Here is a 27,889-nt window from a genome sequence, read left to right as displayed (position 1 = left end):
CGGTCTGAGCTGGCGCAGCCCGGCCCTTCCGGGGCTGTGCGGCTCCCCCGCCTCGGAGTCGGCAAAAATGTGCCTAGTCACGGGGCCGCTCTCGGGGGAGTTGAGGTCTCCTCGGGGCAGGGACCCGGAGCCCCTCCTCTGCCGCCGCCCCCGGCCCCGACCTCCGGGGGCGCAGGCTGCGGCGCGGCGCTCTTCCCCCACCCCGGGCCGTCTAAGGGTGAAAGTAATCCATCAGTCCATCCATCGGATCGCTCTTAGGCAGTTTGGCGAGCAAGCCCAACCCCCAGGGTGGGGGAGGGAGGAGGTCCTGAAGTGCCCAGCCAGCTCCGACGCCCCGACGTGCGGCGGCGCCACCGGGCCCCGCGCGCTCCCTCGCGCGGTGGGAAAAGTTCGGGCTCTTAGACCTCGGGTCGGGCCCTCGCGACGCGCGGGGAAGTGCGGGTTGGGACAGCGGGCTCTGAGGTCGGAGTCGGCCGCGCCCCGGGCTTCTCGATCCCGCGTGGTGCCTCCCCGTGGCGCACGCCGCGTTCGGGGCCTCGGCCTCCCTGACAGTGGCCTGTTGGCTGTCACGGCGGCCCTCGGTTGGCCCTTTCCTGCTTTATAGCGTGCAAACCTTGCCGCGTCGGGGCCAAGGGACAAGTTGGAGCTGTTGATCTGTTGCGCAATTGTTATTTTCCCCAGGGCGGCTTTGTCTTTGGATTTAGCCTCTCAAATTTGCGATTCCAAAATGTATAAGGCAGAATATTCTGTTCTCTGCTGTCAAGGGTAAGAGTTGCGGGTGTAAATGAGCATTTCTCTTGCTTTTAGATTGTTAGTAATGTTTTGCTTTCATATGTTATTTCTCCTTTGAGTGCTTTATATAGTTGTCCTTTTCTGTTTGAGAATTTGCCTCGATTTCTTAGCATGTTGCTTCTTTTGCAAGGGCGGAGGATGGGACGTTCGTGTTTCATAATGCTTTCCTAACAAGTTCTGTAAATTGTTATAAAAGTGAACAAGTTTCTGTTCATACTTTGTAGGGATTTTAAAGGAGTAGATATTTATGTTTCCAAAATTTTTTTTTTTGTAATTGGGTTCTTGGGGGAAAAAATATTTGGTTCAAGGAAATGTGTAACTTAATAGATACAGTAAATACGTTTGTGCTCTTAAATGTAAAGTTTTAGATTGATTTTGAAGATCTAAAGTAGGATTTTAAGTTACTGACATTGCATTCATTATGCTTTTTTTCTTAAAGCTTTTGGTCTTGAACTTTCCCCCAGTAATGATTAGGATTGTGTTGCCCGGATTCCCACTAGTGTGAAAAAGTAAACTGTGCTTTCCGTTTAGCTGCTGTTCAAGAGTAATCTATATGAGCAAAAGATATGTGATGCTAATGCACTTAAGTTTTCCTGAATTCGAGAATCGTAGCCTAGAGCCTTCTATTTTTTTTTTCTTTCTTTACTATGTAGTTTAACATTCCATATACAGAGATGCATGAAGCATATGTGCTGCTTTCTCTTTTAAATGTGAATTTTCCAGTTTTGTTTGATAAGGTAACCGCCTTTCCACCTTTGTAATCAGACATCAGTCTGCATATTTGAAGACTATGACAAAAGACAATACAGTAAAACTTAGAATCAATTTCATGTTTATAACTGTGATTCATATTAAATCATTGTTTGTAGTCCAGAAAGATTTGAACAGAGTCAGAAATGGATTTTGACCTTTTTTCAAAGAAATTCCAAGTGTGAGTTGGTTTTGTGATACTGTTTTTGGCCCTCTGTGCAGAGGCCGTTTGACGAACAGGGCAGGAAGGCGGGTCTTAGATTCTGTATCTCCATTAGGTGGAAGCCATCCATTACTCTTTTCAAGGGTGTCTTGGAGAGATAAAGTACTTTGGTCTTGGACTAGACCGATAAGATTATTTTGAAAGAAAAATAGGACAGGCTTCTCATCTCCTGAATGAATGTTAACCAAAGAACAACTTGACTTTTTAGACAGGTGAAAAATCTCTCGAGATTGTGGAAGCAGCATGCAGGAGGATAAATACACAATTCACATCTGTCTTTCTGCATTAAAAATAACTCGGGCCATTTTGAAATCTTTCTTTCTGTTAACTTGGGTTTTTATAAACAATGCTTGGGGGAAAATAGTGTCTTCCTTTAGGATTACCAGGAAGAGTTGAAAAGCAAATACATTACTTTTCTTAATATTTATTTTTATTTGGGATGAATTATACTTACAGAGCTGCATGAGAAAAGGAATTTGTTACGGAGTATAAGCACATTTTTGCGGGGGGGGGGGGATTTCCTCTCTGCTGGCTGAACATATTTAAAGGGAGCTTTGCATAAATATTATTTCCTCTTTAACTGTCCCTTCATCTGTGGTTAACTTTTCAGTGTAAACTCTTGGGTGCAGGAAGAATTTGGCACTAAGATTATAATGGATGAGTTATCAGGTGCTTCCTTGCACACCAGGCAGTGTGATAATTGCTTCACGTGTATAATTTCACAGTAACCCCCTGGGAAATACTATTAGCTCCAGTTTCTAGGTGAGAAAAGAGGCATGGGGAGGGCAAGAGTCCTGCTTAAAGTGACCCAGCTATTGAGTGGCAGAGGTGGGATTCCAAGCTAGGTGGTCCGCCTCCAGATGGCTCTTAATCACCCCTGCCAAACTGGACCAGGATTCATTAAACTTCAAACAGGAGGAAAAGTTCACACTTTAAAAAGTGGATTAATTGAGGGGCTGGCCCCGTGGCCGAGTGGTTAAGTTCGCGCGCTCCGCTGCAGGCGGCCCACTGTTTCGTTGGTTCGAATCCTGGGCGTGGACATGGCATTGCTCGTCAGACCACGCTGAGGCAGCGTCCCACATGCCACAACTAGAAGGACCCACAACGAAGAATATACAACTATGTATTGGGGGGCTTTGGGGAGAAAAAGGAAAAAATAAAATCTTTTAAAAAAAAAAAAGTGGATTAATTGAGAAAAACTGGGGGAGGGAGAGGCAGGAATTAAAAAGATTGATCTCTGCACTTTTGCCCTTACCAGGAATTTCTGTGTATGTGAGGGGGTGGTGGCCTTCTTGAAGATAGTGAGAGTAAATACAACCTATCGGTGGAATTAGCACATGGGGACCTTTTAAGGAAGACACAGGGGCCTAGGGGGGTTAATTTAGAGAAGCAGGACTATTTCTTAATATAATCATTTTTTTTTTTTTTTAAGATTGGCACCTGAACCAACAACTGTTGCCAATCTTCGTTTTTTCTTTTTTCCTCTTCTCCCCAAAGCCCGCCAGCACACAGCTGTATACTCCAGTTGCGAGTGCCTCTGGCCGTGCCATGTGGATGCTGCCCCACCGTGGCCATGTCCACACCCAGGATCTGAACCGGTGAAACCCCGGGCTGCTGAAGTGGAGTGTGCAACCTTAACCACTGGGCAACCGGGCTGGCCCCGATAATAATTGTTTTTTAAAATTCCTGGGATTTCAGCAGTGCCCGAGATTCTGCCTCACGCTTATTCAGGGACCGCTTTCCTTTTTCTTCATTAAATCTCCTGGCTCCTGGAATCTTTGTTCTCCTTTGTTTGCCTTGTTAGTTGGTACCTTCCCCTGTCCCGTTGGCTCTTTTCATTTGGAAGTCGTGGTCAAAAGTAAGTTTGGTACTGAAGATGTATATGGTGATGAGTGGGACAGACAGGCTTAAGCCAGGTTGAAGGAAAGCGGGGAGAATGGTGAGAATTTGAGCTGGCAGCTAGTGGAAACCTGCGGCTCAAATTAGGCACTAATCTTCTGTTTTGGCATTGCTGAATTGAAGCAAGCATAAGGGCTCAAGTGGAAGCTTACTGGGGGTTTTGAGAATACTACATTTCAAAGTTCAATACTTTATTTCTTAGTTTTTTTTTAATTAAGATTATGATAGTTTACAACCTTGTGAAATTTCAGTTGTACATTATTGTTAGTCATGTTGTGGGTACACCCCTTCACACTTTGTGCCCTCCCCCCCCCCCTTTCCCCTGGTAACCACCAATCAGTTCTCTTTGTCTATATGTTAACTTCCACCTATGAGTGGAGTCATACAGAGTTCGTCTTTCTCTGTCTGGCTTATTTCACTTAACATAATACCCTCAAGGTCCATCCACGTTGTTGTGAATGGGACGATTTTGTCCTTTTTTATGGCTGAGTAGTATTCCATTGTACATATATATCATATCTTCTTTATCCAATTGTCAGTTGCTAGGCACTTAGGTTGGTTCCACGTCTTGGCTATTGTAAATAATGCTGCAGTGAACATAGGGGTGCATGGGACTTTTGGAATTGCTGATTTCAGGTTCTTAGGATAGATACCCAGTAGTGGGATGGCTGGGTCATAAGGTATTTCTATTGTTAACTTTTTGAGAAATCTCCATACTGTTTTCCATAGTGGCTGCACCAGTTTGCATTCCCACCAACAGTGTATGAGGGTTATTTCTTAGTTCTTATCGTTGAACAAATTGTTTTCAGAATTATTGTCTTATTTGTGTGAATTAAGTAGGCTGCAGGATTTTTAGGATCCACTGGATGATTTGCATAAAAGTTGGCCTGAGTAAACCCAGGGTATTTAAATGCCTGTCTCAGCCTCTTCTGAAAGTTTGCTGAAATCTGTTGCACACCAGGCTATAGGAGAACAAGTTTACCATATGCAGTATTTAACCTGCTTCCTTTACCTTTGACTGCCTAAGTTTACTATAAAAGGGAGAATAGAGTTTACATTTTGATAATATGATTTCCAGAAGTTATTAAAATTTCATTGCTACCTGCTTTTAAATATACTCCAACAAACATTTATTAAAAGGGCTCTAAGGTATAGGCCAAGCCCTCTTTAATTGATAATGGTGTGTTTTCTGGAAATGAAAGCAAAAATACGTTTAAGTGTATAATTCCCTAACAGTATTCGAAAAATACAAATCGTGTTCCTGCACCAACCCTTCCCCCCACCTTAAAAAAAAATAATAAGACTTGCGAAACAAAATCCTCCCCTGCCTAAAATGAGAGTTTTCTATGTGTCAGCTCCTGCCACAGGGAACACTTTTTAACTATTAGTATTAAGAATTTTAGGAACTCTGAGGGTGGGGAGCACCTTTAACCAGCCATTTCTATGGCCTGCGTCCTATAATACCTGTGTGTCACAGAGCCTCATCTATGAACGTCTTTATGTGTGTGTGAGCATGTGAGTTTATTTGGCTCAAACTCTGGGGGCAGTAAAGACAAATCCAGGGCATAGGAAGGATTCAGAGCACCACGGCCATCTTTCAAAGGCCCTGTTGATAACTGACCCAAGAGGCATTATAATCCATCAACAGTCTGTATTCTGAAGGATTAAAACAAAACATTCCTTGGCAATGCTAAGTAGTCATTCCTTTCTCACAAGCTTGGAAATTGAGACTGTGGGGCCTGTAGTATGGGCAGCATGCTGCCGAGATCCGAACTCTCCATTGCTTTGTTCAAATCAGAGAAGAATGATTGGATGAGAAAAGAAAAATCAGATCATTTTGGCTTTGAAGCCTTCTCCTGAAGTTTTTATTTTCTGCATTAGGCAATTCTCTTTAATGGCCTTTTAAAATCTCTGATACTTATCTGTGAATCTGTGTTTTTTTGGGGTTTTTTCCTCTACAGCTAGATCCTAACTTTCTTTCGAGCTGGGTATTGCATTTATATTTCTTTCTTTTTTTTTTTTCCAGCTTTATGAAATGTAATTCACATACCATACAGACCACCCATTTAAATTGGACAGTTGATTGATTTAGTGTATTCAGTGTTGGACAGCTGTCACCACAATCAATTTTAGAACATTTTCATTACCCCATAAAGAAACCCCATATCTGTTAGTAGTCACCCCCCATTTCCCTTCAACTCCCTGGTAACCACTCATCTATTTTCTATCTCTATGGAGTTGTCTGTTCTGGATATTTCATATAAATGAAGTCATACCATATGTGGTTTTGTGTGACTGGCTTCTTTCACTTAACATAGTGTTTCTAAGGTTTGACCATGTTGTAGCATATATCAGGACTTCATTCCTTTTTATTGACGATTGTTACCTATAGCAATGGGTCTTCAACTTTGCTGACTATTAGAATCACCATCAGTATTTTAAAATACCGATGCCCAGGCCATATCCCTCATTAAACAGAGTCTCTGGGGTTGGGACCTAGGCATCAGTATCTTTTCAAGCTTCTGAAGGGATTCTAGCAAGCAGTCTGGTTTGGGAACCAGTACCCTGGAGAACTCAGCTCAGTGTTGGTACCCATTGAAGGTATTTATATAGTGATTTAGAAAATCTAGTTAGGATATCTACTTAAATCATGAAAAGAAGTGTTCTTATATTTGGTCACTGCCCTTCACAGCCTTAAGATCAACATCTAAATTTTTTCTTTTTAATTTAAAAAATTTTTTTTTAAAGATTGGCACCTGAGCTAACATCTGTTGCCAATCTTCTTTTTTTTTCTTCTTCCTCTCCCCAGAGCCCCCCAGTACATTGTAGATTCTAGTTGTGAGTGCCTCTGGTTGTGCTATATGGGATGCCGCCTCAGCACGGCCTGATGAGTGGTGCCATGTCCACACCCAGGATCCGAACCAGCGAAACCCTAGGCCGCCGAAGCAGAGCGTGCAAACTTAACCACTCAGCCATGAGGCCGGCCTGACAACATCTAAACTTTAAGGTGTCCTAGCGAATGTTTGAAATCCAGTAAATATAATTTGAGCTCTTTAATCCCTCATGGAGATATGGGTAATAATTTTGTTATCAAAAAATTTTCCCCAAGTGGGTCAGTAGAATTTTTCTTTGTTTCTTGTCAGGAATGTGGCCTGTGATAACCTGCAGTCTGGATTATTTGGGAATAGCAGAGAAAAGGCAGTGAGGCCAGGATGCTTAGGACAGGTGTTGGAGCCTGGAAGCCAGGACAGAACTTTGCCTCACCCTAGGAAGCTCTGTGCTCTTCGTTCCCAGGCCTTGTTATCATCTCCCGTTAAAAAAACAAAAACCTGTAGTAGTTAGGTTCGCACGATCTGCTTCAGTGGCCCAGGGTTTCGCCAGTTTGGATCCTGGGAGCGGACATGGCACTGCTCATCAAGCCATGCTGAGGCAGCATCCCACATGCCACAACTAGAAGGACCCACAACTAAAAATACACAGCTATGTACCAGGGGGCTTTGGGAGAAAAAGGAAAGAATTAAATCTTTAAAAAAAAAACCCCAAAACTTAAATGTGCAAAGCAGCTTTCGGCAACCCAAATTTTTGGTTCTCTGTATCTACCTGCTAAAGTCAACCTTGTAGTCTGACCACAGTGGGTACCATTGTCCTTACCCGAATGGCTGTCTGGTTTACATACCTGGAGACTGGGCTAACTTTCACATTGTTTGCATGTGTGTACGTGCGTGTGCATGTGTCTTTGTTGTACAGCACAGCAGTCTCACTTGAGAGACTTGAGGGTATGGTTCAGGGCCTTCTGAGCTGGCTTAGCCCTGCCTTGCAGACAGGGTGAGAACACGCCCAAAAGGGAGTGGGCACCCTCATGCCAGCCACAGCCTCTCTCCAGTGTCGTCAGGCAGAGCTTGTGTGGCCCAGCTCCAGTCTTTCCTTGACTGTCGCCCCATTGGAGGGGTACATTCGGTCACCCCTCAGGACGCTGTCTGCTTTTCTAACTCTAGTCATCAGTAGTTTACAGTTCTTTTAACCTGTCCTTCCTATTGCTTTAAGATTTCAGAAACGATATCTTATTCTTTTCACTTGTTCTTATGAGTTTTGTGCTGAATGATACACATAATACGTGTTTAAAGTATCTTAAAACAGAAGGATTTTAGTGTTAACGTTAGGCCATGTGCAGTGCATACTTGTATTTCACTGGCTCATTTTTCCCATTCAGTGCCTTTTCCCTTCTTTGCAGGAATGTAGCCGACATTCAGGGTGGGTTAGTACCCATCTCCCAACCCTCCGATGTCTGTGTAAGAGGCAGGGACACTATCGACTGGGTAGGGAGGTGGCCTACTGATAAAGGATACAGAATTGTGTTTTACTCCAGACTTGACAGTCTTTTGTCTTCTGTGCTTCAGCACAGAATGATAATATCACACACGGATGCAGAATCCACCCACTCCCAGCCTAAGGGATTAGAACACAGGGAAGAATGATGCCGTGTGTGGTTGCCTCCGGTGAAGGGAACCGAACAGAGGAGTGACACATGAGGGAGCTGCACTCCTTCAGGTGCTCCGGGGTTGACTAAGAACCTGTACTTTCTGCTGGTTTGGTTTACGGTACTGGAGCCAGGGAGCCCTGCTGCTCTGTCTAGAGTGTTGGAGAACCAGAGATTTTTTTGACCTAGCCAAAAAAAATTTTTTTCAACCATTAAAATCCTGATAATGAAAACCATCCAAAATAAAAACTATCTTTTTACTTTTAAGAGGAAAAATTGCCAATTTTTGAAGAAGTTGTTTTTGTTCTTGGTAATTTTCAAGGAAACATAATTAAAATAGACCTTGAGGAACCAACCCCTAAGGACAAGAGCAGGGCTGGCTGGCTTTATGCTGGCTGATGGCCTCCCTCACTCCCGGCCCGTAGTTCTGCGCTGGTTCGCAAGCTGAGACCAGGACCAAGAAGGAGACCCGTCCTGTGGGTTCAGGTACTTTCTTCTCCTGCAGAGACAGAGGTTCACCGTATGCTAGAAACTTCTTTACCGGGCTGCATGTTTGCAGGAATCCTTGCTGCGGCAGTGGATTGAGAGTCAGGATGGTGACGCCCAGGGGGGAGATTCCAGGTTACATTTCACATGGAAAACAGCTTCTAGAATTAAAGGGAGAGAGGCTGGGAGGAAAAAGAAAACTAGCTTAAGAGAGTTCTTTTTAATGAACCCAGGAGGAATACAGCCTTATGGGACTCTTCCTGAGGGAAGCCTCAGGCTGACCCAGAATTTTTACCTGCGGATGTCCTAAGTCTGTAATACTCAGATTCGCTCTTCAACGTGCAGTTTGCACTTAGGTTCTCCATGTGATAAAAGGGAAAGCATTTCCAAGTATTTACTTGTACTGTATTTACACCTATTACCTTTAGTTTGGTGTGTGTGTGTGTTTTAAGGAAGATTAGCTCTGAGCTCACATCTGCCTCCAGTCCTCTTCTTTTTGCTGAGGAAGACTAGCCCTGAGCTAACATCTGTGCCCATCTTCCTCTATTTTATATGTGCGACGCCTGCCACAGCATGGCTTGATAAGCAGTGCCATGTCCACACCCAGCATCAGAACCAGCAGACCCCGGGCCGCTTAAGTGGAGTGCACGAACTTAACCATTGGGCCAGCCCCATCTTTAGTTTTTTTAACAACCCTGTTAATAAAGGTTTTATCATTACTGAGAAAAACTCTTTGGAAAGGCTAAGAAACAGGCCAGAGTTCAGTTTAGGAAACTAGAAACCACATGAGATATTTCAAACAGAGGGAATTTAATATAGGAAATAAATAATATAGGTGATGGGAGAGCTGAGAAGCCAGCCAGACAACCGAGAGATTAGCAGCCTCAGGAAGCCACTGCCACCCCTAGGGCTGGAGGGGCAGGGGGTGGAGGTGGAATTCCAGGCTCTGGCCTATCCTCCCAAAGCTGGCACTGCATCAGGTGCTGGGACACCGGCAGAGGGGCTCTTCCTCTCACCTTCCAGCATCTCTTCACTGCTCACTACCACCCAAACCCCTGGTGGAATGTAGTTGGCAGCCAGATGGCAAGGAAGCCTGGGATCAGAGCAGGGGCAGGCTGGGGAAGGGATCTGGAAGGCACTGCAGTCACACAGCTGGTAAGAGCTAGAGCCAGGACTGGAACCTTCTTTGCCATCAAAGTCCTTGCGCTTTCTTCACACCATCTCCTTTTAGGAATCTCAGACAGACCTGGTGCTTTGCCTTTGGGGCACTTGTCACACCTGCTTGAGGGTGAATTGTGTGAGATCCCACACAGCATGAGATTCACGTTCCCCGCCTGCAGGGGGATTGAGACCGCAATGCCTACTTTATTCTGACTTGCACAGACTTTTTATAGCTATATATTCCTTCTAGTTAATGGAGTGCACCTGTGTGACCACAGACTCACTCAGTAATAACGTAATCTTAGGAATTCCTCTAAAGACGCGGGTGGAGGCTGTATGAGGGGAGTTCCTGATTTGGAGAAGTCTTCCTGTTGTTGGTAGGCTCTGTGCCCCCTCCCACCGTGAGGTGCCCCTACGATGCCAGGGCAGGATTGCTTATGTGTGGATGTTTGTGGTGTTGCTGAGGGACTTGGCACTCTGGGTCTTGAATTTTGGGGTACGTTCAGAAAGGAGAGAAAGCGGCTTGAGAAGAGCTGGGGGAACCTCACGTCTGTTCTCACTGATCCTGATAAAGCCTTTTCTCCCCAGAGAGATGTGGGTGGAAACGACTCCCCTAGATAAAAACTCATTCATCTCCCTCTCTCTGGGAGCGCGCGGCACTCGCCCTGGGCCACAGGTGTCCGGAGTTCACCTGATAACAGTCCAAGTGTGCTGTGAAGCTTCAGGGATGGCGGGTGTGCTGGCCAAGATGATAATGGAGACGGAGGGAACAATTACTCTTTCATTTCCGTTCACGTTACCAACTCACTTTAACGGTATGAGAACCGTCCTTTTGATGTTGGAAGATCGCTGAATACAGGCAACTAGCAATTTCATGGGGAAGAAAAGGGGAAAAAATGAACATTTACTGAACATCTGCTAGCCCTGTAGTACGTCCTAGACCTGTTCTCTTGATCTTGACACTAACTCTGTAGTGATGGGGGCTGCTATGTCCATTTCACACACGAGGAAACCTGTTCAGAGAGAGAAAGTAACTTGTCCAGGGCCGTGCCACTCAGGTGGCAGAACAAGGATTTAGAATGTCTGTAATCCCTGCTCTCCTTTTCCTGTTTTCCTCCTTCCTTCCCTTCGTTCTTTCTTTACTGTCTAATGACTATGAGTGCTTTGTTAGATGCTAGAGAGTGAGGGACTCCTTTATGAAGATTAATTAAGACAGTGTCCCTACCTCAGGGAGCTGGCTCAGTGTTTATCATAGAGGGTGCTGCTGGCACGTGGGCTGGACTTCCCTTTGGAGTGGAGGACTGTCCCACATTGTAGGATATTTAGCATCACTTTGACAACCAGAGCACAGTAACCCTCCCTCGTCCCCACACAGTTCCAGTTGCTCCTAGGTACCACGGTGATTCATTGACTTCGAGAGAAAGTTTGAAGCCAGGCTACTACTGCTTGTGCTCAGGAAATCTCAGGATACTGTTGCTTCCTTGTTCTTTGTAGGGAGGTCCACAATTTCCTCAGATGACAGCCTGTTCACACCTTTTATTCTAAACTGGAGGTGGGGGAGAGATCATAGAAAGTGATGAAAGCTCTAGAAACCAGAGCGACCAAGTACCTTTAGGCTGAGGGAAATAACCAGTGTCCTCTAAGAAAATACACTTAATCAATATTTATATTGATTGATATTTTATGCAGGTTGCAAAATTCTTTAGTGGATATTTGAAGATACTATCATGTTTTTTCTCTCAAAAAAATCAATTTTTATCGTTAACTTGAAGGAGTGTGCATTTATAGTTCTTAAGATATGATACTTTGTTTTTCGTAGAGTACCCAGAGAATAATTTGAAGTATTGTTACTGTGAAAGAAGTTAAATAATTTTTCTTTGACTAATAGTTGGGTCATAAATGATATTAAACATGATACCTTTGTTACATAAGTAATTAGAACTCTTTATCCCAAGACACCTTAGGTATACAATGAAAATACTGACTTCTGAGCCTAAACTTACACTTATTCATTCCATAAATATTTATTAGGTATTTACACACCCTAACGAACTTTAAGGGCAGGAAGTTGTTTTAATCTTCCAAGATAATGCAGCAAATGTATTGTCCTCCTTAAAGGACATTTGCTTTTCAAATGGCCCCTATTCTGAGTTAATCTATGCCTTTGCTCTTTGTACGCCTGGATTATAGGGCATGTTTCCTACCATAATGACTGTAAATTACTTTACATCTCTATCTCATCTGCTCAAGGTATAACTTCCTCTAGGGTGGGGACTGTATTTTATTCATTTTTGTAACTCTGGCGTCTGACACCATGTCTGCTGCTTACTTAGTCGTAACTGCTTCATAAATGTGAGAGAGAGTCCATTACTGCCCTCTAGGAGGTTGGTATTTGTACAAGCTCATCTGTGCTATGTGACAGTTCCATGACAGTGCAGAGGAGAAAGTGTCACTTGCAACTGGGGTGCTCAGAGAGGACATCCTGGAGGAGGGAGCATTTTAACTAGATTTTTTAGGGCAGTAAGATTATTTGACTCACGCTTCCGTGGGAAGCCTGAGGGAGGGTGCAGGCATGTGTGGGTGGTGTACTGGTCATACTGGGTTGCTAGGACTGAAAAAGTTAAGTTGGGGCTGGCCATAGAGGGCCTTCAGTGCCCATGTGTGGTGTTTCAAGTTTATATGAGGCATCTGGAAATCACTGAAGGCTATAGAAAGGGCAAGACATGTGAGCCGGGTGTGGACGGGAAGTGATTATGGCCTGTGAATTGGCAGATGAAGAGGTTGGAGGCAGAGAGATGGTGAGGGGGCTCTTGCTGTGGTGTGGGTGTGGCATCAGCACATGTATTGAGGATCTGTAATTCTAACTAGTTACCACCTTTGTTGGCCATTTAAGGAGAATTTTTTTAAAGCCCCCTTTTTAAAGGAGGGGAGTAGATTTTCTCCTTCTGTTGGCCCCATCACAAAACCATTTGTGCTCAAGCTTGCACACGCTGCTGTTTCTGTGTTTTAACAGAAACGCATCTGCCAGTGTATTCATTCCATTGATGAAAGGAGAGGAAAAACCAGCCAGAAGTTGCCTTTTTGCTTTAAGGATGGATAGGTTTCTTCTCCAAGGAAGCACAGGGGGAGTTTCTCTTGGCCCTTCTCTAAGATCAGTTTACTCTTCCTGTCTTCATTCAGCTGTAACAGTCTCATTGTTGGCTTCCAGTCCCAATAGTAAGCAATATTCATCCAAGAAAAGACAAGAAGACAATATCCCCTTTGCTCTCCCACGGGCTTTCCCCGTGAGTGTGAGCTCACAGCTCTGCATCTAACAGTTGTGCTGGCGGCAGCTGCAGTCTCCCCGGCTCTTCCAGGTGCTGGCTGGTGTGTGAACAGCTTTAACAACTTGATTTTGTCGTGGGCACTCCTTTCTCTGCCCTGTGTGGTAGGGAGCAGAGAACTGAGGCCTGGAGAGGCTAAGTTGATAGATATAACAGTGGGCTGTGCCTCAGTTTTACCATGATTAGAATGTGGATGACACCTCCATCACAGCGTTCTTAGAATTAAGTAAGAAACGAACTGGGCCCAAGACCTGGCACATGGTATACATTCAACAAATGGTGGCTGTGATTACTGTTATCGTAATTCTATTTCTCCTTTGTCAGGGATGTTTGAATGTGTGGGGATCGCAGATTGCCATGGCCCACTGGAAAAAAAATCCCTCCTTGAATTCTAGCTGTGTCACGGCATAAAGGTCCGTGCCCTTTTCGCTCTTTGCTCTGCACTTCTCATTCTCCTGTGGTCTTCCCTGCGCTCTCCCTGGCCTCATGTCAAGGCCTGACTATTGTGGACATTGAAGCCTCTCTCTCGAGAAAGAAAACTGATCCATGACAAGGCCTTCCGCGTGCCCTGGCACAGCAGAGGGCCACATCCTGCCCCCGTCTCCCCTGTGGGACCCTCCACCTGTCTGCTGGAATCCCTGCCCTTATGTGGCTCATCAGCCATCTCACTGAACTCCTTCCCAGGCACACTCCTTCACCTGAGGCAGAATGTCTCACTCTCCGGTCCAGGGCCTAGAAAAAGGACAGTGTCCACAGGCAAGTTGAACGAACAGAGTTTGGGGAGTGGAAGTGCATTATGGAAGGCTAAACCCAAACATGAACTGAGCGGACTCGTGGCCCTGTCTTCTTTCTAACCCCAACCCCTTCTTTTAGTCTTTAAAGACTAAAAGATTTCTTTTATAGTAACCACCCCCAAGTAACTCCGGCCTGAAAAAAAGGGGAGAGTGGTGAAGGGAAAGAAGACCTCTAGAAGACCCTTGGGAGATGACACAACTGAAAATGGTTTACACTTACTACCCTTTCTTGTTGCCATGCAAATGTCTGAAACATAAACAAGTTATGACCTCACTTTCTATTTTTTGTATAGTGCTTAGACCCAGAAGCCTAAAAATTAGATGCTTCTCATGTTCATTTGACACCTGCAAAGGGAGTTGAATTTATTAATAGTATTATTACCTTACCCATGGGTTGTCCCCCCCTTTTTTTTTTTTTTTTTTTGCTGAGGAGGATTAGCCCTGAGCTAACATCTTTTGCCAATCTTCCTCTTTTTGCTTGAGGATTATTCACTCTGAGCTAACATCTGTGCCAGTCTTCCTCCATTTTGTCTGTGGGTCACCACCACAGTGTAGCCATCAACAAGCAGTGTAGGTCCATGCCCAGGAACTAGACCACAGCAGAGTGTACCAAACTTAACCATGAGGCCATGGGGCTGGCCACTGTCCCCTGTATTTTTAAGAGGCATTCAGATACTTTTTTTCATATGAAAAACAATTCCATGAGGGAGGTATTATTGTCTTGGTTTCCCTTCCAGGAACAGCACAATGAGGGTAGGTGGCTAGGCCAAGGCCACCTCATACAGCTCGTTAGCAGCAGAGCCGTGGTTGGCTCCACGCAGCCTCCCTGAGGAGGGTCAGGTTATCCTGAAGGAGAAGCCTGTGTTCTTAAAAGATTTTATTTTTTAAAACGATTTTATTTTTTTCCTTTTTCTCCCCAAAGCCCCCTGGTACATAGTTGTATATTCTTCGTTGTGGGTCCCTCTAGTTGTGGCATGTGGGACGCCGCCTCAGCATGGCCGGATGAGCAGTGCAGTGTCCATGCTCAGGATTCAAACTGGCGAAACCCTGGGCCATGCTTCAGTTTCCTTGTTCCAAAAGGGCGATGACAATATACCACCTACCTTGCAGATTGGTGCAAATGAGAGTATAAATGAGATAATGGATACAAGTGCTTGGAATAGTGCTGAGCACATAGAACGTGGACAATAAATGTTGGCCATGCTCTTATTGCTTAGATTATGCCATCCCTATCTTTGTCTGGATCTAGAATATTGGCAGTGTGATCTTTCATGCTCAGATCTTAATGTGAAGGCTCACCAGGAAACCACTGTCCTTACATATTTATTTAGCGGGCTAGTTGAAAGGATTTACATTAAGGAAAATAAAAGATTCCTAATCTGATTTTGAAATAGAACATATATACACACTAATTATAATTTCCTTTATAAGAGGTTCAAACTCCTGCCTGGCAATTGGCAACAGCAGTGTGCACTGGGCATTTTCAGAGGTTGACATCTGAAAGCAGTTGAAACGTAATTTCCAAATTCAAGATTAGTTCATATCCTTAGTTGGAACAGATAGTACTGTCCCATCACCTAAGCCCCTCATTTCTATCCATTCTTCACGTGACCTTTGCAATAATCTGGTAATTAATTGTGTGGCATCGGGACCATCACATTGCTGAATAACATCAAGCTTATTTATGAGCCCTCTTGGTAATTCAGACTCACCAGCACTTTCAGGTCATTGAAGTAGCTTTTTACAAATAATTTGCTATGAGTATAAATACTAGCTGTTGTAGTTTAGAAGCCTTAATGTTGCCGGTGTATCCTCAGGAAGTAATTTGCAAAACAGAAGAGTTGGGTTCAATAGAATTCCCGCCTGAGGAATGTTGAGGGCCCACTTTGTAGGCTGCCCCAGAGCTGTGCTGGCACTGGGCACTTGTCACCCTCGAGCGCTTGAAATGGAGCTAGTGCAACTGAGGAACTGAGTTTTTGATTTTAATCAATTTTAAGTTTAAAAACAGGAGCAATATAAGATATTTTTCTGTACCCTTAACCTCGTCCTGGTAGGCCTGCATTTCAGGGGATCATGTCACGCAAGATTTGTTGTAGTGTATTTGAGTGTGCTCATCACTTCTGATATCTCAATAATTTTTAAATTTTGGTTACATGTTAAAAGAATTTTTGATATATTGGGTTAAGTAAACATATTAAAATTAAATGCACTTTTTTTTTTTTCAGTAAGGCTACTAAAAATTTCTAAACTCCACACGTGGCTTGCGTTATATTTCTGTTGGACAGGACTGCTTTAGAGCGTCCGTTACAAGTAGCTGAAATTAGCTTGTTTTAAAATGCAAAATTAGTTTTCAGACTGACCTATATTTTGGACTTGATAGAATCAGAGGTATTTAGGGGCAGGGATGCCTGGAGTCACCTAACCCAGCCCTATCCCTGGGCAGATGAAGAAACTGAGGCTGAAAGTTACGGTGGAATGGCAGGACCTAGTCCAGATGGGGACTGGAACCTGGTGTTCTTTACAGCCAAAGGCCCTGGGTTTGCTTGGCATTGGAAACATGCTAGGTGTCAGGGCTGCAAAGAACTTAAACTTCCACCAGATCCAGACTGAGCAAAAGGCCTTTAAAAGAAATTATTTTAGGGGCCAGCCCGGTGGCACAATGGTTAAGTGAGCACGTTCCACTTGGCAGCCCGGGGTTCACCGATTCGGATCCCCGGTGCAGACATGGCACCACTTGGCAAGCTATGCTGTGGTAGACATCCCACATAGAGAGTAGAGGAGGATGGGCACGGATGTTAGCTCAGGGCCAGTCTTCCTCAGCAAAAAGAGGAGGATTGGCAGCAGTTAGCTCAGGGCTAATCTTCCTCAAACATAAATAAATAAATAATTATTTTAGGTCGTAAGCTGTGCCTACCAGTGGGCAGTGTGATCACTTCCGTGCTTGACATGTATTTTTGTTGGGCAGTATAATGATACTTTCATGGAGAATAGTAATAAGGTAAAAATAATCCCCACGCTTTGTGTGAACATCTACTCAGGAAAACTCCATATTTCTGGTTTTCATATATTTTAATTTAAGAAGTCCTTTTTCCAAAGCCACAGGTTTTAAACCAGGCCCAGAGCTTTTGTCCTTGAGGAAAAGACTGAGCACTTGACTTCGTGTGTTTATTGTTTGTAGGTGTCTGAGATGATTTGGCAAAAGTTTAGGTCTGTTTTATGGTGGTGTTTTCTTATGAGTGTAGCAAAACCAATTTAAGGAAGAAGCCACTGACAACTACAAAGAAAACGCATAGAGCAAACCAGAATTTTATTTGTTGTTTGAGGAGTGAAGAGGAAAGGGAGGCACTAGGATTTAGTAAATGGTGGCGTGATGTGGCGTATGGGCACGCCCATCAGGTTTAGAGGAGGGCGCTTCTGTCGCCGGTGCAGCTGACAAGCTGTGTGACCTGTGATACTTACCCTGCCTCAAACTCAGGGTCTTCATCTCACCGATCTTCACAGTAGTGTACAGATGAAAGGACATGATGATACAAATGACAGTGTTTTGCTGTTAAAGCACTACCAGTGTAAGTAAGGGCTGGTGTCTCCAAGGAGAGATGTAGAACTATTTCTTGGGTCACACTTGGTCTTAATGTGCCCTTGGATGAGTCAGTCAGGTTTGGAATGTGCATTTAGTGAGTACATGACCCTGACCCCATGATTCAGGGTTCTCAGGGGTCCATATTGATTTTGAGCCACTTTTGCTCTTGGTAGCAGAGATGATCTGCCTGAAGGGGCTTAAAACTGGGAGGCTCCAGTCTTATCATATTGAGCACAGGCACAGCCTTTAGAGCCTGGGGGTGGAGGAAGGAAAGTTCTTTACAGAAAAATGGAGGTCACACATCGGTCAAATAACAGAGTTTTATAGGTCATTAATGTGGCTGCAGGGTGAGATGCCACACAACAGTTTTGAAAAGGTCTCTTTTCACAGTAATTCCTACTATTTCATGAATTTTAAGTAATAGAAATTGCAGTAGGAAAGTCTAGTTCGAAATCTAATTTGTGTTAGGTTGACCAGATGGCCCTCCTGGGTTCTGCTCAGTTGGATGACACCTCCGGCCACTTACCCATTTAGCATGTCTGGGCCTCAGGATCCTCATCTATAAACCTGGGGTTTGGACTGTGGCCTCCAATCACCGTCAGCTCTCCTTAGTCAGTTGTGTGTTCCAAATGTAATTTAATGCCTGACAAACATCTGTTCCTGAGAGACACATTCCTAGAATGAATGCCTTTTCCTGGTCTTTAAGGAGCTGGTAGATGGGTCAGCCCGCTGGACTCACTTTTCCTTTGAAGTTTACCTCATCTCTTAGAAGGGCTGAGGTTGCTGATTTTGCCTGCTGCGCCTGAGTGTTTCGGCTGTTGGCACTCTGCCCAGCATCTGTCTTATCTGTGTGCACCGTGGTCTTTACATTTCATGCTCCTCAAATGTTCTGCCAGCTCCAAAGGCACCAGCCAAGGTCAGCTTGGCTGGAGCAAGGCTGGGAGCAGACAGATGGTTACAGAAGTGCTGTTGGCCGGTCAACGGACTGTACATAAAGTTTATTCTTTTCTTGAGCTTTAGTTTTATTGTTAAAAGATTGTGGGAGGGGCTGATGTTGAAGTTATTCTGGAATTAATAGAGGAGACCTTGTATAGGTGGTTAATGCGTGTTTATTGAGTGGGTACTATGTGCTGATATGATGCAGGGTGTGAAGGACCCAACATGAGTTGGGAAAAAAGTGGGGAAATGGGCACACTCACACATTGCTGGAGGGAGTGTAAAAGGTACAGCCTCTGTGTAGAGCTGTTTGGCAATATCTAATTAAAAATGCATATACTCCTTGACCCGGCAACTCTACTTCTAAGTATTTATCCCACAGATATCCTCACACCTTTATGAAATGATTTATGTAAAAGGATATTCATTATAGCATCTATTTGTAATAGCAAAAGATTAGAAATAACTTAAAAGTCCAATGAGGGACAGATTAATTACATAATTAAATAATATATGATGGTTATAGTACATCTTTATAATGAAAAACTGCTCAGCCCTTAAAAATAATGGAACAATCTATGTCCTGATGTAGAACCATCTCTACAATGTATTAAATAGGGAGAAATAAGTGTGGAACGCTGTGATTATGTGTGACTGTGTGTGTGTGTCTGTGTGTGTGTATTTAATAGAATATCTTGTAAGAAAACACAAAAAACCGATTCCAGTGGTTGCCTTGGGGAAGAGTACCTGGGAAGTTACTTTTGCAACTTTTAAATTTTGCACCTACATGTTTATTAAAAAAGGCATTGTCATGCCCTAAAGGAGTGTACAGTTTCATCAGACCTTTGTAAGAAAGCCCAGAGAAGACATACGAAGTACGAGGTAAATACTGCCTTCGTGGGAACAGTGATTTAAATGCTAAGTTGTCCTTGTCAGTTAAGTTGAACTGATTTGCCCCTGAGTTTTCAGGACAGGCAGGTCTGAGTGTCGAGGGCTGACTCCCAAGTCCTAGTGTCCCGCCTGGGGAGGGGGCAGCCGCGCGAAAGCACTTTGCAGACCTCGTCTTGTAGTGTGCTGGCGTGGGAGCGCACCACGGCGTGGGAAGAGCGAGCCTGCCAGGCTCGGAACCAGTTCTGGGTTGGAATCCTGGCTTTGGTACTTGCTGAACATGGGATTTGGGGCAGGAGTGTTCGATTCCCAAAGCCTGAATGTGCTCATCCGTAAGTGAAGATGAACCACCTCCCTCGAACCACTGCAGTGAGGCTCCGATGGGACAGTGCGCGAACGCGCCTGTGAACCGTGCAGTGCCCCGCAGGCGCCAGCCCTAGCAGACGCTGGTAGTACCTGCAGGCTGGCAAGCCGGTGCAAGAGATGCTCATTAAAAAAGTAAAGTGAACCAAAAACCTATCTTTTTCCCCCTCTGCCAAATAATTTAGCAAGAGCTGTAAAATTAGAAAAGTACACCATAGGTGGTTTTGGGATCCTTGACCTCTGACCTTGAGGCAAGTCATTTCACCCTCCAGATCTGTTTCCCTATTTGAGAAGTGAATATGTGAGTCCTATGGTCCTTTGCATTTGTAGCGTTCCGTGACAGTGTGGAATTAGCATTAATTCCCATCTCGGCTGAGATGAGTCATTCTGACCAAAAACTCCAAATGTGGGGAGGAAGTCTCTAGGCTGGAGACGCTGAGCCTCTGGGGAAAAGGGGGAAAACAGTGCTGCCATCAAGAGGGGAGCCCACGGATGCTTGAAGTGAGAGGAGGTGTGTTCGTTGTTTCTTGGAGTTCTCTCCACCTCCTTCGCCTCCTTTGCTTTCAAACGTTCACCTGGACTAGACCTTTGGAAGACAGTTTGACCCCTTGTTTATTGGGAAGGATCTTCATACAGTTGTGAGTGGCGTACTTTATGTCAGGTGTCACTCGGTGAGGTCTTCCTGTGCAGTTGAGTGATGCTTCCCCCGTGCTGCCTTGGCTCCTACATGCTTCTCATCACATCTCAAAACTAAGATCAGAGACTGTCTCTTATTTATCTTTGTGTCCCCAGCACCATTCCTGACACCTGAGAGGTGATCTCTACATACGTATTAGATGGCAGATGATCCATTCAGGGTCGTCTGCACACTAATCTTCTTGATCTCCACCACCATCTTCATCATTCTGGTAAAATGAGGTTTTAGCCATTAGTAGCTTATTTTGAGAAATGTTTCAAACTTGAAAAAGTCCACACTAAAAAAAGTTAAACAGACCCCTTGAAATGTATTAAAAACTAAGTGTTTTAGATAGTCTATATGTATTACAACATATATACGTATCTAAAATTCTGCATCACCACGGCATACAAGGTCTTTGGCTAGCAGCAGTAAAGAGCGTATAGTACTTACTTCGCCCCAAAGCCTTCTTACTTTTTTGAGGTAATCGTAGGCAGTTAAATCTGAAAAGGAGCTTTAAGCTTGAGATAATTTCTTTTTACAAATGCAGGAGGCAAAAGAGGGTAAAGGATCACACAGGGTGTTTAGAAGTGGCAGAAGTGGCTGTAAAGAGCGCCAGAGGTTAAGCGTGTTGGAGCATGCCCTCCCTCTGGGGGATACCCTGTAGGAGGAGGGTGCACGAGAACGGGCAAGCAGGGGTGTCTGACCTCAAGGTGGATGGCTGAGCCACCTGGTTAGCCCACACCCAGTTAATTTCAGTGTCGATAGGGAGTCAGAGCCAGTGCTCCTAAAGGTTCCACTGGAATATGGTTTGCGTCCGTGTGTTTCCTGTAGAATCACTCTAACAGTGATGGAAGACCCACTCACAAAGCTCCTCTCATGTGTGGAGGGTGGCTTCCAGAACTGAACACGCACGGCTTGTTCAGGCACGGGGATGAGATGAGAAAAACGTATCCAAAAGTTTGCTTGTCAAAGCAAGCCATTCTTTTGGCAGAGTGGTGATGACCCTTGCAGAAGTCCTAGACAGCCTAGCAGCATCCTCCTCACGTACAAACCACCAAAAAATAACTCTGTTGGGACCCAGGTGTGAAACTTCTCATGGAAAAGTTGGATCCATGCACTTTTTGTAGTAGGTGGTATCACCTACTATTTTGGAAACTAACTGTCCTTCCCGATTTCTTTTTGGCCAAACACATGTGTGCCTCTTGAGAAAATAAACAGTCCAAGTTCCTATTCTATTTACTTTCTAGTTTTGCTTTATCTTTTCATCATGCTTTGCCGTCTGCAGACAAGCATAACTGGTGAGAGTTCCAGTAAACTGGCTGGATCATATTTCTTAGATTGAGTCATTGCTGAGAAACTTGTTTGTGAACAGGAAGCAGCCCATGAAAATGTCTGTCCCTAGTCACAAGCCAGACTGTGAGGAACACAGTTGAAACACAAAAGGGTAGAAGGATGATTCTAGAACCCAGGGAATAGTAAATTTGTGATCCACGGTTTTAACTTGTTGAATAATTCGTCACTTGGTGTGTTTTTGAGAATTTTTATGTTGTTAAAAATTGCTAGTTGGGGGCTGGCCTGGTGGTGCAGCGGTTAAGTGCACACGTTCCGCTTCGGTGGCCCTGGGGTTCGCCAGTTTGGATCGCAGGTGCAGACATGGCACCGCTTGGCAAGCCATGCTGTGGTAGGCATCCCACATATAAAGTGGAGGAAGATGGGCATGGATGTTAGCTCAGGGCCACTCTTCCTCAGCAAATTGAAGAGGATTGGCAGCAGTTAGCTCAAGGCTAATCTTCCTCAAAAAAATAAATAAAAAAATAAAATAATCGCTCATTGTTGAATATTGGGGAAATAATCCTTAGTAAGCTTTCTCTAGAAGGAAAACTTGGATTAGTGATAACTGTTACTACCTGTTAGGAATCTCTGGCGACATATATAACTGGTTGCTAGGCCAGTTATTTTTTTAAATGGAGCTGTAGTTACACAGAAATTAACCTGGTGACATTTACACTTGGCCGAGATGGCTATGAGGCCCCTTCCATCTCTAACTTTCAGTGATTTTATTTATATATATATATTTATATATATATATATATATATATATATATATAGTGATTCCTTGCTTTTTTATCACCTACTTCACAATTATTGTAGCAATATATTCAAAAGTTAGCAAATCAGTGCAGTAGAACCAAAAGTACTTGAATGTGGGCAAAGGTTCTTGGTAAAGAAGAACCTGTCATCTGCCTTCTCTAGAACTCCCGCTGAGAAAACAATGAGCATTGGGTATCTTGCAATGAAGCAGTGGGAGAGAAGCAAAGAGAGCTCAAGAGGTAGGTAAACATTTATGGAATGTAATGGTCATCAGCGATGTGTATTTTAAAAACACCTGCTTGTGTCATTTTACTTTATTAAGGATTCTGACTGCAAAGTAGGGCCTTGTGAATCAAGCAGATCTTTTCTGCTGTTTTATCAATTCTTCAGGCATGCCCTCAGGTGTTTTTGTAGCCTCCTATAGCTCATTTGGTTCATTTTCCAGCAGATGGTAGGATGAGATTCATACTCCATCCGGTTTTGCCTAGACGTATTTGAGTGGCTTCTATGGAAAAAAATATTAAACCAGATTTAGCTTTTAGGTGAGTAATATAACCACCTGGGCATAATATAGAGAGGCTGAAATGTATGAAAGAAAAACATTTCCAGGTGTAACTTCGATTCTGAATGCTGGTAATTAATATTCGGATGAAGAGGAGATCTCAGGGGAATAAACTTTAAAGGAAGACATTATTTATTATGTTCTTAATGGAAATACATGATTTTAAGAAGGAGTAACTTGAGACATTGTCTTGTCCTCATACTGTAAAACTGGAAGTGAGGATCAGTTTTCATTTTCTGTCTACAAAGTTAGTAATCTGTGCAACTTATTTTAACAGTTTATTAGTGAAATTTATTTTTAGAAAGAAACCTCCCACCACCTTCTCACCATCCTCAGGACAAAGCAGAGGATGGCAGAGGGAGGGGAGGAAGAGCGCTTGGGAGGTACAAGTCTCATTTACACATTGAATGTGTAATAGAAACCATTTTATTTTTCATTTCAAATATTTTCCAAAGCCTCAATTTACTGAATTGCTTTAATTTAGGAGGAGATTGTATTATCTTTGCTTTATCTGTTCTCATTTTTTTGGATCATCTGAGCATGATAAATGATGATTTGTTTAAGGCACTAAAATTGGCTTGCAAAAGACATATTTAATATGGGATTCTGTGTTCAAGGCCTCTCTTCTTTGTTTATCCTGGAACAAAGATGTTTGTTTTAAAGTAGTATGAGTTAATAGGCCAACTTCAGATTTCCCATAAAACATATAACAGATTACCCAGATGGCAAACGATGATATATATACATTTTAAATATGAACATTTCCGTTGAGCCAGATGGTGATTTAACTCAAATTGTCGAACAGTTATGTTTCTTATTACACTGTCTTCTTTTGTCTAAGCCAAGCTAGCGACAGAATTTGGGAACACACTCAGAAATTGCTAAAGGACAACAAAAAAAAATTCAGACACTAAGCGGCAGGCAGCATTTGCTCCACAAGGCACGGGAAGGCCCACAGCCAGCGCCTGGTTGCCCTCGGGAAGCGTTTTCACTGTCTTGAGGAAATACCTGTTGGAATATGTACAGACTATCCCCCTGCTTCCTCTCCCTCCCAAACCTTTCCTGTCTGCCACTCTGCGTGGCAGCCTTCCTCCTTGGGGGCTTGGAGGGGAGAAGTCGCTGTACTTCCCCAGCGCCTTGGATTCCTGTGCCAAAGAGCAGTTTTAGTTCTTCCTTGGGCATTTCCCATCCTCACTGTCCGGTGTCATGTTCTCCTTTGTTATGGGCTCCGCCCAGACCATTTCCTCTCAGATGGTGTGCGAGCTTTGCAAAGAGATGGGTCACTTGTGGAATAAGTCATGTGCCTGGTCACAGGGCTTCTTACAGGAAACGCGCGCTGCCTGTTGGGTTAGCACGGACCCGGCCCTGAGCCTGTGGGGCTCCCCAGCAGTGAGGCGGGTGGACAAGCCTCTGCTGTTCCCTCTTTCAACATAAAGCTTTGAATATTTCATACATTATCAAGTCCCACCAGGTTCTTTCTTCGGAAACTTATGTGAAAATTTAAGAAACGCAGAGTATGACATACCTTTTAAGGCTATGACAAGAAACCCGTTGTGGCTGCATTCTGAATTTGATCAGAATTCAAGTAGTCGAAATTCAGGGGTTTTTTTTTCTTTAAAGGAGAATTTTTCTTTTAGAAACCTCTCATAGCAAGAATAAACATTACATAAAAATAAACTTAAAAATACAGAGGAAAACCTCTGAGAACACTTTGAAACCTGTTTTGGTCCCATTCTGATCTCAGTGAAGGCTGCCCGGCCTGCATAGGCATTGTCACTTGAAAGGTCTTCTGGTGGCATTCCTGGTGGAGATAGTAGGCTAGGGCTGTAGGAACCACTCTGCCTCCCAGGGTCCAGCATTGCTTCAGAGCAGGTAACGAGGACAGGATGCTCAAGACCTGATCCAAATGATGCTGCCAGTTTTATTTTTCCTGTTGATAAGGATCCACAAGGTGTCCTTCTCTGATCACGTTTGGGAAGTTTCAAAAGCTTGAATTGGTTTGGCGCTGTGCGTTGGAGGGTAGTCATATCAGGAATTGAGCAGCCGTTGAATGGGTATATGTGTGTACAAAATATACATAAAAGTATATGTCATTTATTTTCATTTACAACACATGTTGCACATGCCCACTAGTCAATTTCAGACCTTCCCTGAGTAGCAACCAAGTAGCTTCATTGCTGAATGTTATTTCAGGCAGCCACTGCAGTTAGGTCCACCACTTCATTGTTATCCAGTGGCCTGGAGTTTGGTCTCCCTTACAGCAAGTAGTAGGGCCCATCACTGTCAGCATGCATAACAGCGTTTGCATATACTTTACATTTATAGAGAGATTTCTTTCATGTCTCATTTGATCCACCAACATCTGTATGATAGGGGTAGGATGGAACAATTACAGTCATGCATTGCTTAATGACGGGGAGACATACTGAGAAACGCGTCCTTAAGTGACTTAATCGTTTTGCGATCATAGTGTGTACTTACACATCCAGACAGTATAGCCAACTATGCACGTAGGCGACATGGTACTAATCTTAAGGGACCACTGTCGTGTATGCGGTCCATCGTTGACTGAAACGTCGTCATGCAATGCATGGCTGTATACTAAATTTATAGTTAAACCATCTGAACCCACTCAAGACATCTCATCTGGTGGTGGCGGGGGGGAGGGGAAGAAGAACAGAGTTCTAGCAGCTCGTGGTGTGGCTGCTACTGGTGGTTTTGGAGTAAATTACATTAGAAATTTTCTGGGGCTGGCCCCGTGGCTGAGTGGTTAAGTTCGCGCACTCCGCTGCAGGTGGCCCAGTGTTTCCTTGGTTCGAATCCTGGGCGCGGACATGGCACTGCTCATCAAACCATGCTGAGGCAGCGTCCCACATGCCACAACTAGAAGAACCCACAACAAAGAATATACAACTATGTACTGGGGAGCTTTGGGGAGAAAAAGGAAAACAAAAATTAAAAAATGGATAAAATAAATTTTAAAAAATTTAAAAAAAAAAGAAATTTTCCTCCACCCTGCAGGGCTGGGGTCTAGGGAGGCACCGGAAAGGGCAGAGCTGTGAGCAGATGTTTCCAACATAAATTGCGTCAGTGCTCTTTCAGTTCTTTTACAAAAAAGTCAAAACTGGACACTAGTGTTTATCCTGGGCTCTCTTTAACAAGAAGCCCCAGGCCTAGGCAGTCTGAGGACAGAGAGGGAGGGATGTGTCAGAGTGGCCCCCAGGTGCAGGGACAAGTATTTGGGTTTCTCTCACTGATCTCCTGAAGAGCTCAGCGCACTTTGCGCATCAGTTTTTGAGGGGGATGGGAACAGGTATGGCCTTTTTAGAGAGAGAGAGAAACTAGAGTGCAGTCAAGATTGGTGATCCTGCATTCTTTTCATTCTGAGTGCTAGCGTTCAGCAGTTGCGAGTATACTGAACACCTCCTTAATATCTTGGTCTCTAGCTCCAGTTTAAAGAATAGCCTAGATAGGATAGGATACTGTATCTAGATTCACCGAGAAGACACGGCCCCACCTAATCAGAATTTTAAAGTAGACAGCCCTAGGCCTTGGACCTTTCTCTTTCTCATGACGCTTGAGTAAATGGAAACCAATCACTTTTACAGTGGAAATTATCCTCATGCTTTGTTTTAGTGGGCAGCCTGAGAAGATAGCCGTGTATGACTGAATGCTCTGTGGTTGCTATTTTGTTGCTTGTGGCCAGGAAAGCGATCCAAGTGACAGGTGCTCAATCCAGCCTTCAGTAAACTGGCCATTTCTTCACTCCACCAAGATGTCACGGCAAAGTATCTATCTGAAAATGGATTTTATATCCTCCCCAATTTAGGAACCGCTGGCCAATGATCAGATTTTCTATTTCTAGTGTAGGCTCGTGGTTAAAAAAGCATATGTCCAAGATTGAGGCTGCTTGGGTGCATATCCTGTTCACCCACTTTCTAGTAGTATCCCTTCTTTCTAGACCTCAGTATTCTTATCTGTATAACAGGGATATATGTTATCTTTATATGGCTGTTTTGAGGACTAGTTTGTGTTTATCTAAGGTACTCAGAACAATGCTTGGCATATAGAAAGCCCTTAACAGATGCTGGCTTAAAAAGTTACGTATACCCTAGCTGGTTCTAAAGAGCTACAGATGCTGTTTTAACTATACCTAGTGTGTGTGCTTTATACTATATATTATACTGTTCAAGGCTAGAATGATGATGAACCTCATGAGCAGGGTTTTGTAGCATTTGAGATTCTGACACCAACTTTCAGTCAAGGCTAGAGGCGGCCTGTTATCCAGCTAGCTGTTCTGCCTCTAGACTGGGTGGCCTGCTCCTCCTTTGTTGGGTAAAAATAGCCTGACTGCTCACTGAAGCAACCACCACGATATTTTTGTCCTTGGGAGGCTGAAAGTAGCAGAGCTGTAGACATCCTGGGCAGCCTGGTGCTGCCAGGCGCCATCAGAACTGAAATACCAAGTTTGATGTTTGTACACGCCGTCTGCTGGCCTTCAGGCCCAACTCCCTTTCCATCTATGTCTTCACTTTCCCAGTCTTGATCTCATTATTTTCAATGTAGATGATTTGTTCAATGGGAAATGATTTAAATTTCCTACGTTTAGACGTTACCAAAAACTAAAGTTATAAATCAGAAAAATTGCTTTTGATGCACTTGTGGTTAGGAAGATTTGGATGTGGCTCCTAGGCGTAGCCTTGTTACAGAAATTGAAATAACCATTCCCTCATTGTAAGATTCTCCTCTTATTTTAAAACTTAATACCTTCCATCTCTCCCTGGAGCTGTTTTGTTTCTGGGTTTTTTTTTTTTTAAGAGGGTTACTTACGATTTCTCAGGAGTGAACCTAGTGGGCACAACCCCTTTCTCAACTCTTTTGGTAG

At 43.9% G+C, this 27,889-nt stretch overlaps 1 protein-coding gene across 4 annotated transcripts in view; it reads left to right on the top strand.

Moving 5' to 3' along the window:
* NFE2L2 (NFE2 like bZIP transcription factor 2) overlaps positions 1–27,889 on the top strand; it is a 137,202-nt gene that overhangs the window by 104,673 nt on the left and 4,640 nt on the right. The window contains exon 1 of one of the 4 annotated variants that reach the window (XM_014834038.3): positions 304–765. The exons of the other annotated variants lie outside the window; for them this stretch is intronic. The gene's annotated coding sequence lies outside the window, so the exon portion shown is untranslated. Of the gene's footprint in view, positions 1–303; positions 766–27,889 lie in introns of those variants that run through there. 4 annotated transcript variants of the gene reach the window in all.

Source organism: Equus asinus, chromosome 4 (assembly GCF_041296235.1).
Source record: "Equus asinus isolate D_3611 breed Donkey chromosome 4, EquAss-T2T_v2, whole genome shotgun sequence".
NCBI lineage: Eukaryota > Metazoa > Chordata > Mammalia > Perissodactyla > Equidae > Equus > Equus asinus.
This window is presented reverse-complemented; position numbering and strand designations above follow the sequence as displayed.